Genomic DNA, 15391 nt, shown 5'->3' on the forward strand with positions numbered 1-15391 from the left:
TTAGGGGGATATATTGGGGGAGGGATATATTGGGGGAGGGATATATTGGGGGAGGGATATATTGGGGGAGGGGTATATTGGGGGGTAAATTGGGGCGGGGAATATTGGGCGGGGATATTGGGGGAGGGGTATATTAGGGGAGGATAAATTTGGGGGAGGGGATATATTGGGGGAGGGGATATATTGGGGGAGGGGTATATTGGGGGGTAAATTGGGGCGGGGAATATTGGGGGGGGGGAATATTGGGGGGGTAAATTGGGGGGGATATATTAGAGGGGATATATTGGGTGAGGGATATATTGGGGGAGGGGTATAGTGGGGGAGGGATATTATGGGGGGGATATATTGGGGGAGGGGTATTATGGGGGAGGACATTATTAGGGGCGGGGGGTTTGGGGGGTATATATTGTGGGGGGGATAGATTAGGGGGAGGGTAGTGGGGGGAGGGATATATTGGGGGAGGGGTATTGCGGGGTTCCTGAGGAATGGTCACGTGATGCGGTTTGCCAGGCTTTTTTCCCTGAATAAAGATGGCGCCTCAGCCACTTCCTGCTTCCCCATCTCCGTCGCAGTGGGCGGGGCGATGTGACGTCACTGGCGGGAAGAGGTCGCTCCGCTGAGTGTTGGTGACGCGGAATGTGAGGAGAGAAGCGACAAGCGGTAAGTGACCCGCCGGAGGGCGGAGCTGCACCCGGGAGGATAGGAAGGGGCGGGGCAAGGTGTGTGAGTGGGAGGAGCTGTGTACCTGGCTGTCCAGAGACATTGTGGCTGTGAGGGGGAGGGGGGGGCCTTGTATTGGTCACTGTGAGTGCGGAGCCCCGCCCCCTCCTGCCTGGGATCACTATATCACCTCAGGGCTGCCTTCAGAGGCCCCGCCCCCACCTTCTCCTCAGGAGACCAGGAATCTGATTGGCTCCTCAGTACCATGGCATCTCTGGGACCACACACCGTCCAATCAGGAGATCCCATGGATGAGGCAGGATTGGCTGTGCTAGGCTCCACCTCCTCTATATAGAAATGTCTCCCCTCCCCCATCACATTCATATACATACAATCTGATTGTACAATCCCATCCTCCACATCACACACCGTCCAACCCCCGAACAGAGACCGTCCAATCCCGCAATAGAGGCCGTCCAATCCTCATCCAATCCCAGAATAGAGGCCATCCAATCCCCGAATAGAGGCCATCCAATCCCTGAATAGAGGCCGTCCAATCCTCATCCAATCCCTGAACAGAGGCCGTCCAATCCCCGAATAGAGGCCGTCCAATCCCCGAACAGAGGCCGTCCAATCCCCGAACAGAGGCCGTCCAATCCCCGAACAGAGGCCGTCCAATCCCGCAATAGAGGCCGTCCAATCCTCATCCAACCCCCGAACAGAGGCCGTCCAATCCCTGAACAGAGGCCGTCCAGTCCCCGAACAGAGGCCGTCCAATCCCTGAACAGAGGCCGTCCAGTCCCCGAACAGAGGCCGTCCAATCCCCGAACAGAGGCCGTCCAATCCCGCAATAGAGGCCGTCCAATCCTCATCCAACCCCCGAACAGAGGCCGTCCAATCCCTGAACAGAGGCCGTCCAGTCCCCGAACAGAGGCCGTCCAATCCCTGAACAGAGGCCGTCCAATCCCCGAACAGAGGCCGTCCAGTCCCCGAACAGAGGCCGTCCAATCCCCGAATTGAGGCCGTCCAATCCCCGAATAGAGGCCGTCCAACCCCCGAACAGAGGCCGTCCAACCCCCGAACAGAGGCCGTCCAACCCCCGAACAGAGGCCGTCCAACCCCCGAATAGAGGCCATCCAATCCCTGAACAGAGGCCGTCCAATCCTCATCCAACCCCCGAACAGAGGCCGTCCAATCCTCATCCAATCCCTGAATAGAGGCCATCCAATCCCTGAACAGAAGCCATCCAATCCCCGAATAGAGGCCATCCAATCCCTGAATAGAGGCCGTCCAATCCCTGAACAGAGGCCGTCCAATCCCGGAATAGAGGCCGTCCAATCCTCATCCAACCCCTGAACAGAGACCGTCCAATCCCTGAATAGAGGTCGTCCAATCCCCAGCCAATCCCTGAATAGAGGCCGTCCAATCCTCATCCAATCCCTGAATAGAGGCCGTCCAATCCTCATCCAATCCCTGAATAGAGGCCGTCCAATCCTCACCCAACCCCCGAACAGAGGCCGTCCAATCCCTGAACAGAGGCCGTCCAATCCCTGAACAGAGGCCGTCCAATCCCGGAATAGAGGCCGTCCAATCCTCATCCAACCCCTGAACAGAGACCGTCCAATCCCTGAATAGAGGTCGTCCAATCCTCGTCCAATCCTCATCCAACCCCAAACAGAGGCCGTCCAACCCCCGAATAGAGGCCATCCAATCCTCATCCAATCCCTGAACAGAGGCCGTCCAATCCCTGAACAGAGGCCGTCCAATCCTCATCCAATCCCTGAATAGAGGCCGTCCAATCCTCATCCAATCCCAGAATAGAGGCCGTCCAATCCTCATCCAATCCCAGAATAGAGGCCGTCCAATCCTCATCCAATCCCAGAATAGAGGCCGTCCAATCCTCATCCAATCCCGCAATAGAGGCCGTCCAATCCTCATCCAACCCCCGAACAGAGGCCGTCCAATCCCCGAACAGAGGCCGTCCAATCCCCGAACAGAGGCCGTCCAATCCCCGAACAGAGGCCATCCAATCCCTGAACAGAGGCCGTCCAACCCCCGAACAGAAGCCGTCCAATCCCCGAATAGAGGCCATCCAATCCCTGAACAGAGGCCGTCCAATCCTCATCCAACCCCCGAACAGAGACCGTCCAATCCCCGAATAGAGGCCGTCCAATCCCCGAACAGAGGCCGTCCAATCCTCATCCAATCCCCGAACAGAGGCCGTCCAATCCCTGAACAGAGGCCGTCCAATCCCTGAACAGAAGCCGTCCAATCCCCGAATAGAGGCCATCCAATCCCTGAATAGAGGCCATCCAATCCTCATCCAATCCCTGAATAGAGGCCGTCCAATCCTCATCCAATCCCTGAATAGAGGCCGTCCAATCCTCATCCAATCCCCGAACAGAGGCCGTCCAATCCCTGAACAGAGGCCGTCCAATCCCTGAACAGAGGCCGTCCAATCCCTGAACAGAGGCCGTCCAATCCCGGAATAGAGGCCGTCCAATCCTCATCCAACCCCTGAACAGAGACCGTCCAATCCCTGAATAGAGGTCGTCCAATCCTCGTCCAATCCTCATCCAACCCCAAACAGAGGCCGTCCAACCCCCGAATAGAGGCCGTCCAATCCTCATCCAATCCCCGAACAGAGGCCGTCCAATCCCTGAACAGAGGCCGTCCAATCCTCATCCAATCCCTGAACAGAGGCCGTCCAATCCTCATCCAACCCCCGAACAGAGACCGTCCAATCCCCGAATAGAGGCCGTCCAATCCCCGAACAGAGGCCGTCCAATCCTCATCCAATCCCCGAACAGAGGCCGTCCAATCCCTGAACAGAAGCCGTCCAATCCCCGAATAGAGGCCATCCAATCCCTGAATAGAGGCCGTCCAATCCCCAGCCAATCCCTGAATGGAGGCCGTCCAATCCTCATCCAATCCTAGAATAGAGGCCGTCCAATCCTCATCCAATCCCTGAATAGAGGCCGTCCAATCCTCATCCAATCCCCGAACAGAGGCCGTCCAATCCCCGAACAGAGGCCGTCCAATCCCTGAACAGAGGCCGTCCAATCCCTGAACAGAGGCCGTCCAATCCCGGAATAGAGGCCGTCCAATCCTCATCCAACCCCTGAACAGAGGCCGTCCAACCCCCGAATAGAGGCCGTCCAATCCCTGAACAGAGGTCGTCCAATCCTCATCCAATCCCTGAACAGAGGCCGTCCAATCCTCATCCAACCCCCGAACAGAGACCGTCCAATCCCCGAATAGAGGCCGTCCAATCCCCGAACAGAGGCCGTCCAATCCTCATCCAATCCCCGAACAGAGGCCGTCCAATCCCTGAACAGAGGCCGTCCAATCCCTGAACAGAAGCCGTCCAATCCCCGAATAGAGGCCATCCAATCCCTGAATAGAGGCCGTCCAATCCCCAGCCAATCCCTGAATAGAGGCCGTCCAATCCTCATCCAATCCCTGAATAGAGGCCGTCCAATCCTCATCCAATCCCAGAATAGAGGCCGTCCAATCCCCGAACAGAGGCCGTCCAATCCCCGAACAGAGGCCGTCCAATCCCCGAACAGAGGCCGTCCAATCCCTGAACAGAGGCCGTCCAATCCCGGAATAGAGGCCGTCCAATCCTCATCCAACCCCTGAACAGAGGCCGTCCAATCCCCGAACAGAGGCCGTCCAATCCCCGAACAGAGGCCGTCCAATCCCCGAATAGAGGCCGTCCAATCCCCGAACAGAGGCCGTCCAATCCCGCAATAGAGGCCGTCCAATCCTCATCCAACCCCCGAACAGAGGCCGTCCAATCCCTGAACAGAGGCCGTCCAATCCCTGAACAGAGGCCGTCCAATCCCCGAACAGAGGCCGTCCAACCCCCGAACAGAGGCCGTCCAACCCCCGAACAGAGGCCGTCCAACCCCCGAACAGAGGCCGTCCAACCCCCGAACAGAAGCCGTCCAATCCCCGAATAGAGGCCATCCAATCCCTGAACAGAGGCCGTCCAATCCTCATCCAACCCCCGAACAGAGACCGTCCAATCCCCGAATAGAGGCCGTCCAATCCTCATCCAATCCCTGAATAGAGGCCATCCAATCCCTGAACAGAGGCCGTCCAATCCTCATCCAACCCCCGAACAGAGACCGTCCAATCCCCGAATAGAGGCCGTCCAATCCTCATCCAATCCCTGAACAGAGGCCGTCCAATCCCTGAACAGAAGCCGTCCAATCCCCGAATAGAGGCCATCCAATCCCTGAATAGAGGCCGTCCAATCCCTGAACAGAGGCCGTCCAATCCCGGAATAGAGGCCGTCCAATCCTCATCCAACCCCTGAACAGAGACCGTCCAATCCCTGAATAGAGGTCGTCCAATCCCCAGCCAATCCCTGAATAGAGGCCGTCCAATCCTCATCCAATCCCTGAATAGAGGCCGTCCAATCCTCATCCAATCCCTGAATAGAGGCCGTCCAATCCTCACCCAACCCCCGAACAGAGGCCGTCCAATCCCTGAACAGAGGCCGTCCAATCCCTGAACAGAGGCCGTCCAATCCCGGAATAGAGGCCGTCCAATCCTCATCCAACCCCTGAACAGAGACCGTCCAATCCCTGAATAGAGGTCGTCCAATCCTCGTCCAATCCTCATCCAACCCCAAACAGAGGCCGTCCAACCCCCGAATAGAGGCCATCCAATCCTCATCCAATCCCTGAACAGAGGCCGTCCAATCCCTGAACAGAGGCCGTCCAATCCTCATCCAATCCCTGAATAGAGGCCGTCCAATCCTCATCCAATCCCAGAATAGAGGCCGTCCAATCCTCATCCAATCCCAGAATAGAGGCCGTCCAATCCTCATCCAATCCCAGAATAGAGGCCGTCCAATCCTCATCCAATCCCGCAATAGAGGCCGTCCAATCCTCATCCAACCCCCGAACAGAGGCCGTCCAATCCCGCAATAGAGGCCGTCCAATCCTCATCCAATCCCAGAATAGAGGCCATCCAATCCCCGAATAGAGGCCATCCAATCCCTGAATAGAGGCCGTCCAATCCTCATCCAATCCCCGAACAGAGGCCGTCCAATCCCTGAACAGAGGCCGTCCAATCCCCGAATAGAGGCCGTCCAATCCCCGAATAGAGGCCGTCCAATCCCCGAATAGAGGCCGTCCAATCCCCGAACAGAGGCCGTCCAATCCCGCAATAGAGGCCGTCCAATCCTCATCCAACCCCCGAACAGAGGCCGTCCAATCCCTGAACAGAGGCCGTCCAATCCCCGAACAGAGGCCGTCCAATCCCCGAACAGAGGCCGTCCAATCCCCGAATAGAGGCCGTCCAACCCCCGAACAGAGGCCGTCCAACCCCCGAACAGAGGCCGTCCAACCCCCGAACAGAGGCCGTCCAACCCCCGAACAGAGGCCGTCCAACCCCCGAACAGAGGCCGTCCAACCCCCGAATAGAGGCCATCCAATCCCTGAACAGAGGCCGTCCAATCCTCATCCAACCCCCGAACAGAGACCGTCCAATCCCCGAATAGAGGCCGTCCAATCCTCATCCAATCCCTGAATAGAGGCCATCCAATCCCTGAACAGAGGCCGTCCAATCCTCATCCAACCCCCGAACAGAGACCGTCCAATCCCCGAATAGAGGCCGTCCAATCCTCATCCAATCCCTGAACAGAGGCCGTCCAATCCCTGAACAGAAGCCGTCCAATCCCCGAATAGAGGCCATCCAATCCCTGAATAGAGGCCGTCCAATCCCTGAACAGAGGCCGTCCAATCCCGGAATAGAGGCCGTCCAATCCTCATCCAACCCCTGAACAGAGACCGTCCAATCCCTGAATAGAGGTCGTCCAATCCCCAGCCAATCCCTGAATAGAGGCCGTCCAATCCTCGTCCAATCCCTGAATAGAGGCCGTCCAATCCTCATCCAATCCCTGAATAGAGGCCGTCCAATCCTCACCCAACCCCCGAACAGAGGCCGTCCAATCCCTGAACAGAGGCCGTCCAATCCCTGAACAGAGGCCGTCCAATCCCGGAATAGAGGCCGTCCAATCCTCATCCAACCCCTGAACAGAGACCGTCCAATCCCTGAATAGAGGTCGTCCAATCCTCGTCCAATCCTCATCCAACCCCAAACAGAGGCCGTCCAACCCCCGAATAGAGGCCATCCAATCCTCATCCAATCCCTGAACAGAGGCCGTCCAATCCCTGAACAGAGGCCGTCCAATCCTCATCCAATCCCTGAATAGAGGCCGTCCAATCCTCATCCAATCCCAGAATAGAGGCCGTCCAATCCTCATCCAATCCCAGAATAGAGGCCGTCCAATCCTCATCCAATCCCAGAATAGAGGCCGTCCAATCCTCATCCAATCCCGCAATAGAGGCCGTCCAATCCTCATCCAACCCCCGAACAGAGGCCGTCCAATCCCCGAACAGAGGCCGTCCAATCCCCGAACAGAGGCCGTCCAATCCCCGAACAGAGGCCGTCCAATCCCTGAACAGAGGCCATCCAATCCCTGAACAGAGGCCGTCCAACCCCCGAACAGAAGCCGTCCAATCCCCGAATAGAGGCCATCCAATCCCTGAACAGAGGCCGTCCAATCCTCATCCAACCCCCGAACAGAGACCGTCCAATCCCCGAATAGAGGCCGTCCAATCCCCGAACAGAGGCCGTCCAATCCTCATCCAATCCCCGAACAGAGGCCGTCCAATCCCTGAACAGAGGCCGTCCAATCCCTGAACAGAAGCCGTCCAATCCCCGAATAGAGGCCATCCAATCCCTGAATAGAGGCCATCCAATCCTCATCCAATCCCTGAATAGAGGCCGTCCAATCCTCATCCAATCCCTGAATAGAGGCCGTCCAATCCTCATCCAATCCCCGAACAGAGGCCGTCCAATCCCTGAACAGAGGCCGTCCAATCCCTGAACAGAGGCCGTCCAATCCCTGAACAGAGGCCGTCCAATCCCGGAATAGAGGCCGTCCAATCCTCATCCAACCCCTGAACAGAGACCGTCCAATCCCTGAATAGAGGTCGTCCAATCCTCGTCCAATCCTCATCCAACCCCAAACAGAGGCCGTCCAACCCCCGAATAGAGGCCGTCCAATCCTCATCCAATCCCCGAACAGAGGCCGTCCAATCCCTGAACAGAGGCCGTCCAATCCTCATCCAATCCCTGAACAGAGGCCGTCCAATCCTCATCCAACCCCCGAACAGAGACCGTCCAATCCCCGAATAGAGGCCGTCCAATCCCCGAACAGAGGCCGTCCAATCCTCATCCAATCCCCGAACAGAGGCCGTCCAATCCCTGAACAGAGGCCGTCCAATCCCTGAACAGAAGCCGTCCAATCCCCGAATAGAGGCCATCCAATCCCTGAATAGAGGCCGTCCAATCCCCAGCCAATCCCTGAATGGAGGCCGTCCAATCCTCATCCAATCCTAGAATAGAGGCCGTCCAATCCTCATCCAATCCCTGAATAGAGGCCGTCCAATCCTCATCCAATCCCCGAACAGAGGCCGTCCAATCCCTGAACAGAGGCCGTCCAATCCCTGAACAGAGGCCGTCCAATCCCTGAACAGAGGCCGTCCAATCCCGGAATAGAGGCCGTCCAATCCTCATCCAACCCCTGAACAGAGACCGTCCAATCCCTGAATAGAGGTCGTCCAATCCTCATCCAACCCCAAACAGAGGCCGTCCAACCCCCGAATAGAGGCCGTCCAATCCTCATCCAATCCCCGAACAGAGGCCGTCCAATCCCTGAACAGAGGTCGTCCAATCCTCATCCAATCCCTGAACAGAGGCCGTCCAATCCTCATCCAACCCCCGAACAGAGACCGTCCAATCCCCGAATAGAGGCCGTCCAATCCCCGAACAGAGGCCGTCCAATCCTCATCCAATCCCCGAACAGAGGCCGTCCAATCCCTGAACAGAGGCCGTCCAATCCCTGAACAGAAGCCGTCCAATCCCCGAATAGAGGCCATCCAATCCCTGAATAGAGGCCGTCCAATCCCCAGCCAATCCCTGAATAGAGGCCGTCCAATCCTCATCCAATCCCTGAATAGAGGCCGTCCAATCCTCATCCAATCCCAGAATAGAGGCCGTCCAATCCCCGACCAGAGGCCGTCCAATCCCCGAACAGAGGCCGTCCAATCCCCGAACAGAGGCCGTCCAATCCCTGAACAGAGGCCGTCCAATCCCGGAATAGAGGCCGTCCAATCCTCATCCAACCCCTGAACAGAGGCCGTCCAATCCCCGAATAGAGGCCGTCCAATCCCCGAACAGAGGCCGTCCAATCCCCGAATAGAGGCCGTCCAATCCCCGAATAGAGGCCGTCCAATCCCCGAACAGAGGCCGTCCAATCCCGCAATAGAGGCCGTCCAATCCTCATCCAACCCCCGAACAGAGGCCGTCCAATCCCTGAACAGAGGCCGTCCAATCCCTGAACAGAGGCCGTCCAATCCCTGAACAGAGGCCGTCCAATCCCCGAACAGAGGCCGTCCAATCCCCGAACAGAGGCCGTCCAATCCCCGAACAGAGGCCGTCCAATCCCCGAACAGAGGCCGTCCAACCCCCGAACAGAGGCCGTCCAACCCCCGAACAGAGGCCGTCCAACCCCCGAACAGAAGCCGTCCAATCCCCGAATAGAGGCCATCCAATACCTGAACAGAGGCCGTCCAATCCTCATCCAACCCCCGAACAGAGACCGTCCAATCCCCGAATAGAGGCCGTCCAATCCTCATCCAATCCCTGAATAGAGGCCATCCAATCCCTGAACAGAGGCCGTCCAATCCTCATCCAACCCCCGAACAGAGACCGTCCAATCCCCGAATAGAGGCCGTCCAATCCTCATCCAATCCCTGAACAGAGGCCGTCCAATCCCTGAACAGAAGCCGTCCAATCCCCGAATAGAGGCCATCCAATCCCTGAATAGAGGCCGTCCAATCCCTGAACAGAGGCCGTCCAATCCCGGAATAGAGGCCGTCCAATCCTCATCCAACCCCTGAACAGAGACCGTCCAATCCCTGAATAGAGGTCGTCCAATCCCCAGCCAATCCCTGAATAGAGGCCGTCCAATCCTCATCCAATCCCTGAATAGAGGCCGTCCAATCCTCATCCAATCCCTGAATAGAGGCCGTCCAATCCTCACCCAACCCCTGAACAGAGGCCGTCCAATCCCTGAACAGAGGCCGTCCAATCCCTGAACAGAGGCCGTCCAATCCCGGAATAGAGGCCGTCCAATCCTCATCCAACCCCTGAACAGAGACCGTCCAATCCCTGAATAGAGGTCGTCCAATCCTCGTCCAATCCTCATCCAACCCCAAACAGAGGCCGTCCAACCCCCGAATAGAGGCCATCCAATCCTCATCCAATCCCTGAACAGAGGCCGTCCAATCCCTGAACAGAGGCCGTCCAATCCTCATCCAATCCCTGAATAGAGGCCGTCCAATCCTCATCCAATCCCAGAATAGAGGCCGTCCAATCCTCATCCAATCCCAGAATAGAGGCCGTCCAATCCTCATCCAATCCCAGAATAGAGGCCGTCCAATCCTCATCCAATCCCGCAATAGAGGCCGTCCAATCCTCATCCAACCCCCGAACAGAGGCCGTCCAATCCCCGAACAGAGGCCGTCCAATCCCCGAACAGAGGCCGTCCAATCCCCGAACAGAGGCCGTCCAATCCCTGAACAGAGGCCGTCCAACCCCCGAACAGAAGCCGTCCAATCCCCGAATAGAGGCCATCCAATCCCTGAACAGAGGCCGTCCAATCCTCATCCAACCCCCGAACAGAGACCGTCCAATCCCCGAATAGAGGCCGTCCAATCCCCGAACAGAGGCCGTCCAATCCTCATCCAATCCCCGAACAGAGGCCGTCCAATCCCTGAACAGAGGCCGTCCAATCCCTGAACAGAAGCCGTCCAATCCCCGAATAGAGGCCATCCAATCCCTGAATAGAGGCCATCCAATCCCGGAATAGAGGCCGTCCAATCCTCATCCAACCCCTGAACAGAGACCGTCCAATCCCTGAATAGAGGTCGTCCAATCCTCGTCCAATCCTCATCCAACCCCAAACAGAGGCCGTCCAACCCCCGAATAGAGGCCGTCCAATCCCCGAACAGAGGCCGTCCAATCCCTGAACAGAGGCCGTCCAATCCTCATCCAATCCCTGAACAGAGGCCGTCCAATCCTCATCCAACCCCCGAACAGAGACCGTCCAATCCCCGAATAGAGGCCGTCCAATCCCCGAACAGAGGCCGTCCAATCCTCATCCAATCCCCGAACAGAGGCCGTCCAATCCCTGAACAGAAGCCGTCCAATCCCCGAATAGAGGCCATCCAATCCCTGAATAGAGGCCGTCCAATCCCCAGCCAATCCCTGAATAGAGGCCGTCCAATCCTCATCCAATCCTAGAATAGAGGCCGTCCAATCCTCATCCAATCCCTGAATAGAGGCCGTCCAATCCTCATCCAATCCTAGAATAGAGGCCGTCCAATCCTCATCCAATCCCTGAATAGAGGCCGTCCAATCCTCATCCAATCCCCGAACAGAGGCCGTCCAATCCCTGAACAGAGGCCGTCCAATCCCTGAACAGAGACCGTCCAATCCCTGAACAGAGGCCGTCCAATCCCGGAATAGAGGCCGTCCAATCCTCATCCAACCCCTGAACAGAGACCGTCCAATCCCTGAATAGAGGTCGTCCAATCCTCATCCAACCCCAAACAGAGGCCGTCCAACCCCCGAATAGAGGCCGTCCAATCCTCATCCAATCCCCGAACAGAGGCCGTCCAATCCCTGAACAGAGGCCGTCCAATCCTCATCCAATCCCTGAACAGAGGCCGTCCAATCCTCATCCAACCCCCGAACAGAGACCGTCCAATCCCCGAATAGAGGCCGTCCAATCCCCGAACAGAGGCCGTCCAATCCTCATCCAATCCCCGAACAGAGGCCGTCCAATCCCTGAACAGAGGCCGTCCAATCCCTGAACAGAAGCCGTCCAATCCCCGAATAGAGGCCATCCAATCCCTGAATAGAGGCCGTCCAATCCCCATTCAATCCCTGAATAGAGGCCGTCCAATCCTCATCCAATCCTAGAATAGAGGCCGTCCAATCCCTGAATAGAGGCCGTCCAATCCTCATCCAATCCCAGAACAGAGGCCGTCCAATCCCCGAACAGAGGCCGTCCAATCCCCGAACAGAGGCCGTCCAATCCCTGAACAGAGGCCGTCCAATCCCGGAATAGAGGCCGTCCAATCCTCATCCAACCCCTGAACAGAGACCGTCCAATCCCTGAATAGAGGTCGTCCAATCCTCGTCCAATCCTCATCCAACCCCAAACAGAGGCCGTCCAACCCCCGAATAGAGGCCGTCCAATCCTCATCCAATCCCCGAACAGAGGCCGTCCAATCCCTGAACAGAGGCCGTCCAATCCTCATCCAATCCCTGAATAGAGGCCGTCCAATCCTCATCCAATCCCAGAATAGAGGCCGTCCAATCCTCATCCAATCCCAGAATAGAGGCCGTCCAATCCTCATCCAATCCCTGAATAGAGGCCGTCCAATCCTCATCCAATCCCAGAATAGAGGCCGTCCAATCCTCATCCAATCCCAGAATAGAGGCCGTCCAATCCTCATCCAATCCCCGAATGGAGGCCGTCCAATCCTCACCCAACCCCCGAATAGAGGCCGTCCAATCCCTGAACAGAGGCCGTCCAATCCCTGAACAGAGGCCGTCCAATCCCTGAACAGAGGCCGTCCAATCCCTGAACAGAGGCCGTCCAATCCCGGAATAGAGGCCGTCCAATCCTCATCCAACCCCTGAACAGAGACCGTCCAATCCCTGAATAGAGGTCGTCCAATCCTCGTCCAATCCTCATCCAACCCCAAACAGAGGCCGTCCAACCCCCGAATAGAGGCCATCCAATCCTCATCCAATCCCTGAACAGAGGCCGTCCAATCCCTGAACAGAGGCCGTCCAATCCTCATCCAATCCCTGAATAGAGGCCGTCCAATCCTCATCCAATCCCAGAATAGAGGCCGTCCAATCCTCATCCAATCCCAGAATAGAGGCCGTCCAATCCTCATCCAATCCCAGAATAGAGGCCGTCCAATCCTCATCCAATCCCGCAATAGAGGCCGTCCAATCCTCATCCAACCCCCGAACAGAGGCCGTCCAATCCCCGAACAGAGGCCGTCCAATCCCCGAACAGAGGCCGTCCAATCCCCGAACAGAGGCCGTCCAATCCCTGAACAGAGGCCGTCCAACCCCCGAACAGAAGCCGTCCAATCCCCGAATAGAGGCCATCCAATCCCTGAACAGAGGCCGTCCAATCCTCATCCAACCCCCGAACAGAGACCGTCCAATCCCCGAATAGAGGCCGTCCAATCCCCGAACAGAGGCCGTCCAATCCTCATCCAATCCCCGAACAGAGGCCGTCCAATCCCTGAACAGAGGCCGTCCAATCCCTGAACAGAAGCCGTCCAATCCCCGAATAGAGGCCATCCAATCCCTGAATAGAGGCCATCCAATCCCGGAATAGAGGCCGTCCAATCCTCATCCAACCCCTGAACAGAGACCGTCCAATCCCTGAATAGAGGTCGTCCAATCCTCGTCCAATCCTCATCCAACCCCAAACAGAGGCCGTCCAACCCCCGAATAGAGGCCGTCCAATCCTCATCCAATCCCCGAACAGAGGCCGTCCAATCCCTGAACAGAGGCCGTCCAATCCTCATCCAATCCCTGAACAGAGGCCGTCCAATCCTCATCCAACCCCCGAACAGAGACCGTCCAATCCCCGAATAGAGGCCGTCCAATCCCCGAACAGAGGCCGTCCAATCCTCATCCAATCCCCGAACAGAGGCCGTCCAATCCCTGAACAGAAGCCGTCCAATCCCCGAATAGAGGCCATCCAATCCCTGAATAGAGGCCGTCCAATCCCCAGCCAATCCCTGAATAGAGGCCGTCCAATCCTCATCCAATCCTAGAATAGAGGCCGTCCAATCCTCATCCAATCCCTGAATAGAGGCCGTCCAATCCTCATCCAATCCCCGAACAGAGGCCGTCCAATCCCTGAACAGAGGCCGTCCAATCCCTGAACAGAGACCGTCCAATCCCTGAACAGAGGCCGTCCAATCCCGGAATAGAGGCCGTCCAATCCTCATCCAACCCCTGAACAGAGACCGTCCAATCCCTGAATAGAGGTCGTCCAATCCTCATCCAACCCCAAACAGAGGCCGTCCAACCCCCGAATAGAGGCCGTCCAATCCTCATCCAATCCCCGAACAGAGGCCGTCCAATCCCTGAACAGAGGCCGTCCAATCCTCATCCAATCCCTGAACAGAGGCCGTCCAATCCTCATCCAACCCCCGAACAGAGACCGTCCAATCCCCGAATAGAGGCCGTCCAATCCCCGAACAGAGGCCGTCCAATCCTCATCCAATCCCCGAACAGAGGCCGTCCAATCCCTGAACAGAGGCCGTCCAATCCCTGAACAGAGGCCGTCCAATCCCTGAACAGAAGCCGTCCAATCCCCGAATAGAGGCCATCCAATCCCTGAATAGAGGCCGTCCAATCCCCATTCAATCCCTGAATAGAGGCCGTCCAATCCTCATCCAATCCTAGAATAGAGGCCGTCCAATCCCTGAATAGAGGCCGTCCAATCCTCATCCAATCCCAGAACAGAGGCCGTCCAATCCCCGAACAGAGGCCGTCCAATCCCCGAACAGAGGCCGTCCAATCCCTGAACAGAGGCCGTCCAATCCCGGAATAGAGGCCGTCCAATCCTCATCCAACCCCTGAATAGAGGCCGTCCAATCCTCATCCAATCCCAGAATAGAGGCCGTCCAATCCTCATCCAATCCCAGAATAGAGGCCGTCCAATCCTCATCCAATCCCCGAATGGAGGCCGTCCAATCCTCACCCAACCCCCGAATAGAGGCCGTCCAATCCCTGAACAGAGGCCGTCCAATCCCTGAACAGAGGCCGTTCAATCCCGGAATAGAGGCAGTCCAATCCTCATCCAACCCCTGAACAGAGACCGTCCAATCCCTGAATAGAGGTCGTCCAATCCTCGTCCAATCCTCATCCAACCGCAAACAGAGGCTGTCCAACCCCCGAATAGAGGCCGTCCAATCCTCATCCAACCCCCGAATAGAGGCCGTCCAATCCTCATCCAACCCCCGAATAGAGGCCGTCCAATCCTCATCCAATTCCCGAATAGAGGCCGTCCAATCCCCGAATAGAGGCCGTCCAATCCCTGAATAGAGGCCGTCCAATCCTCATCCAATCCCTGAATAGAGGCCGTCCAATCCCTGAATAGAGGCCGTCCAATCCCTGAATAGAGGCCGTCCAATCCCTGAATAGAGGCCGTCCAATCCCCGAACAGAGGCCGTCCAATCCCCGAATAGAGGCCGCCCAATCCTCATCCAATCCCCGAATAGAGGCCGCCCAATCCTCATCCAACCCCCCGAATAGAGGCCTTCCAATCCCCGAATAGAGGCCTTCCAATCCCTGAATAGAGGCCGTCCAATCCTCATCCAACCCCCGAATAGAGGCCGTCCAATCCCCAGCCAATCCCCCAAAAGGGGCCGTCCAATCCCCAAATAGAGGTCGTCCAATTTTCCGGTCGGTATTGGGTCCTCAGTCCGGTTTCCGGTCGTCCAATCCCAGAATAGGGGCCACCCAATCCCCGAACAGAAGCTGTTCAATCCTCATCCAATCCCCCAATAGGGGCCGTCCAATCCCGAAATAGAGGCGT

The 15391-nt window shown here is 57.0% G+C and overlaps 1 protein-coding gene across 1 annotated transcript in view; it reads left to right on the plus strand.

The window, feature by feature from the left end:
- The first annotated feature begins 550 nt into the window (after positions 1-550).
- ASH1L (ASH1 like histone lysine methyltransferase) overlaps positions 551-15391 on the plus strand; it is a 111151-nt gene continuing 96310 nt past the window's right edge. The window contains exon 1 of the mRNA XM_082275397.1: positions 551-660. The gene's annotated coding sequence lies outside the window, so the exon portion shown is untranslated. The remainder of the gene's footprint in view (positions 661-15391) is intronic.

The sequence above is a fragment of the Pelophylax lessonae genome (assembly GCF_965119305.1).
Source record: "Pelophylax lessonae genome assembly, chromosome: 13".
Lineage (NCBI taxonomy): Eukaryota > Metazoa > Chordata > Amphibia > Anura > Ranidae > Pelophylax > Pelophylax lessonae.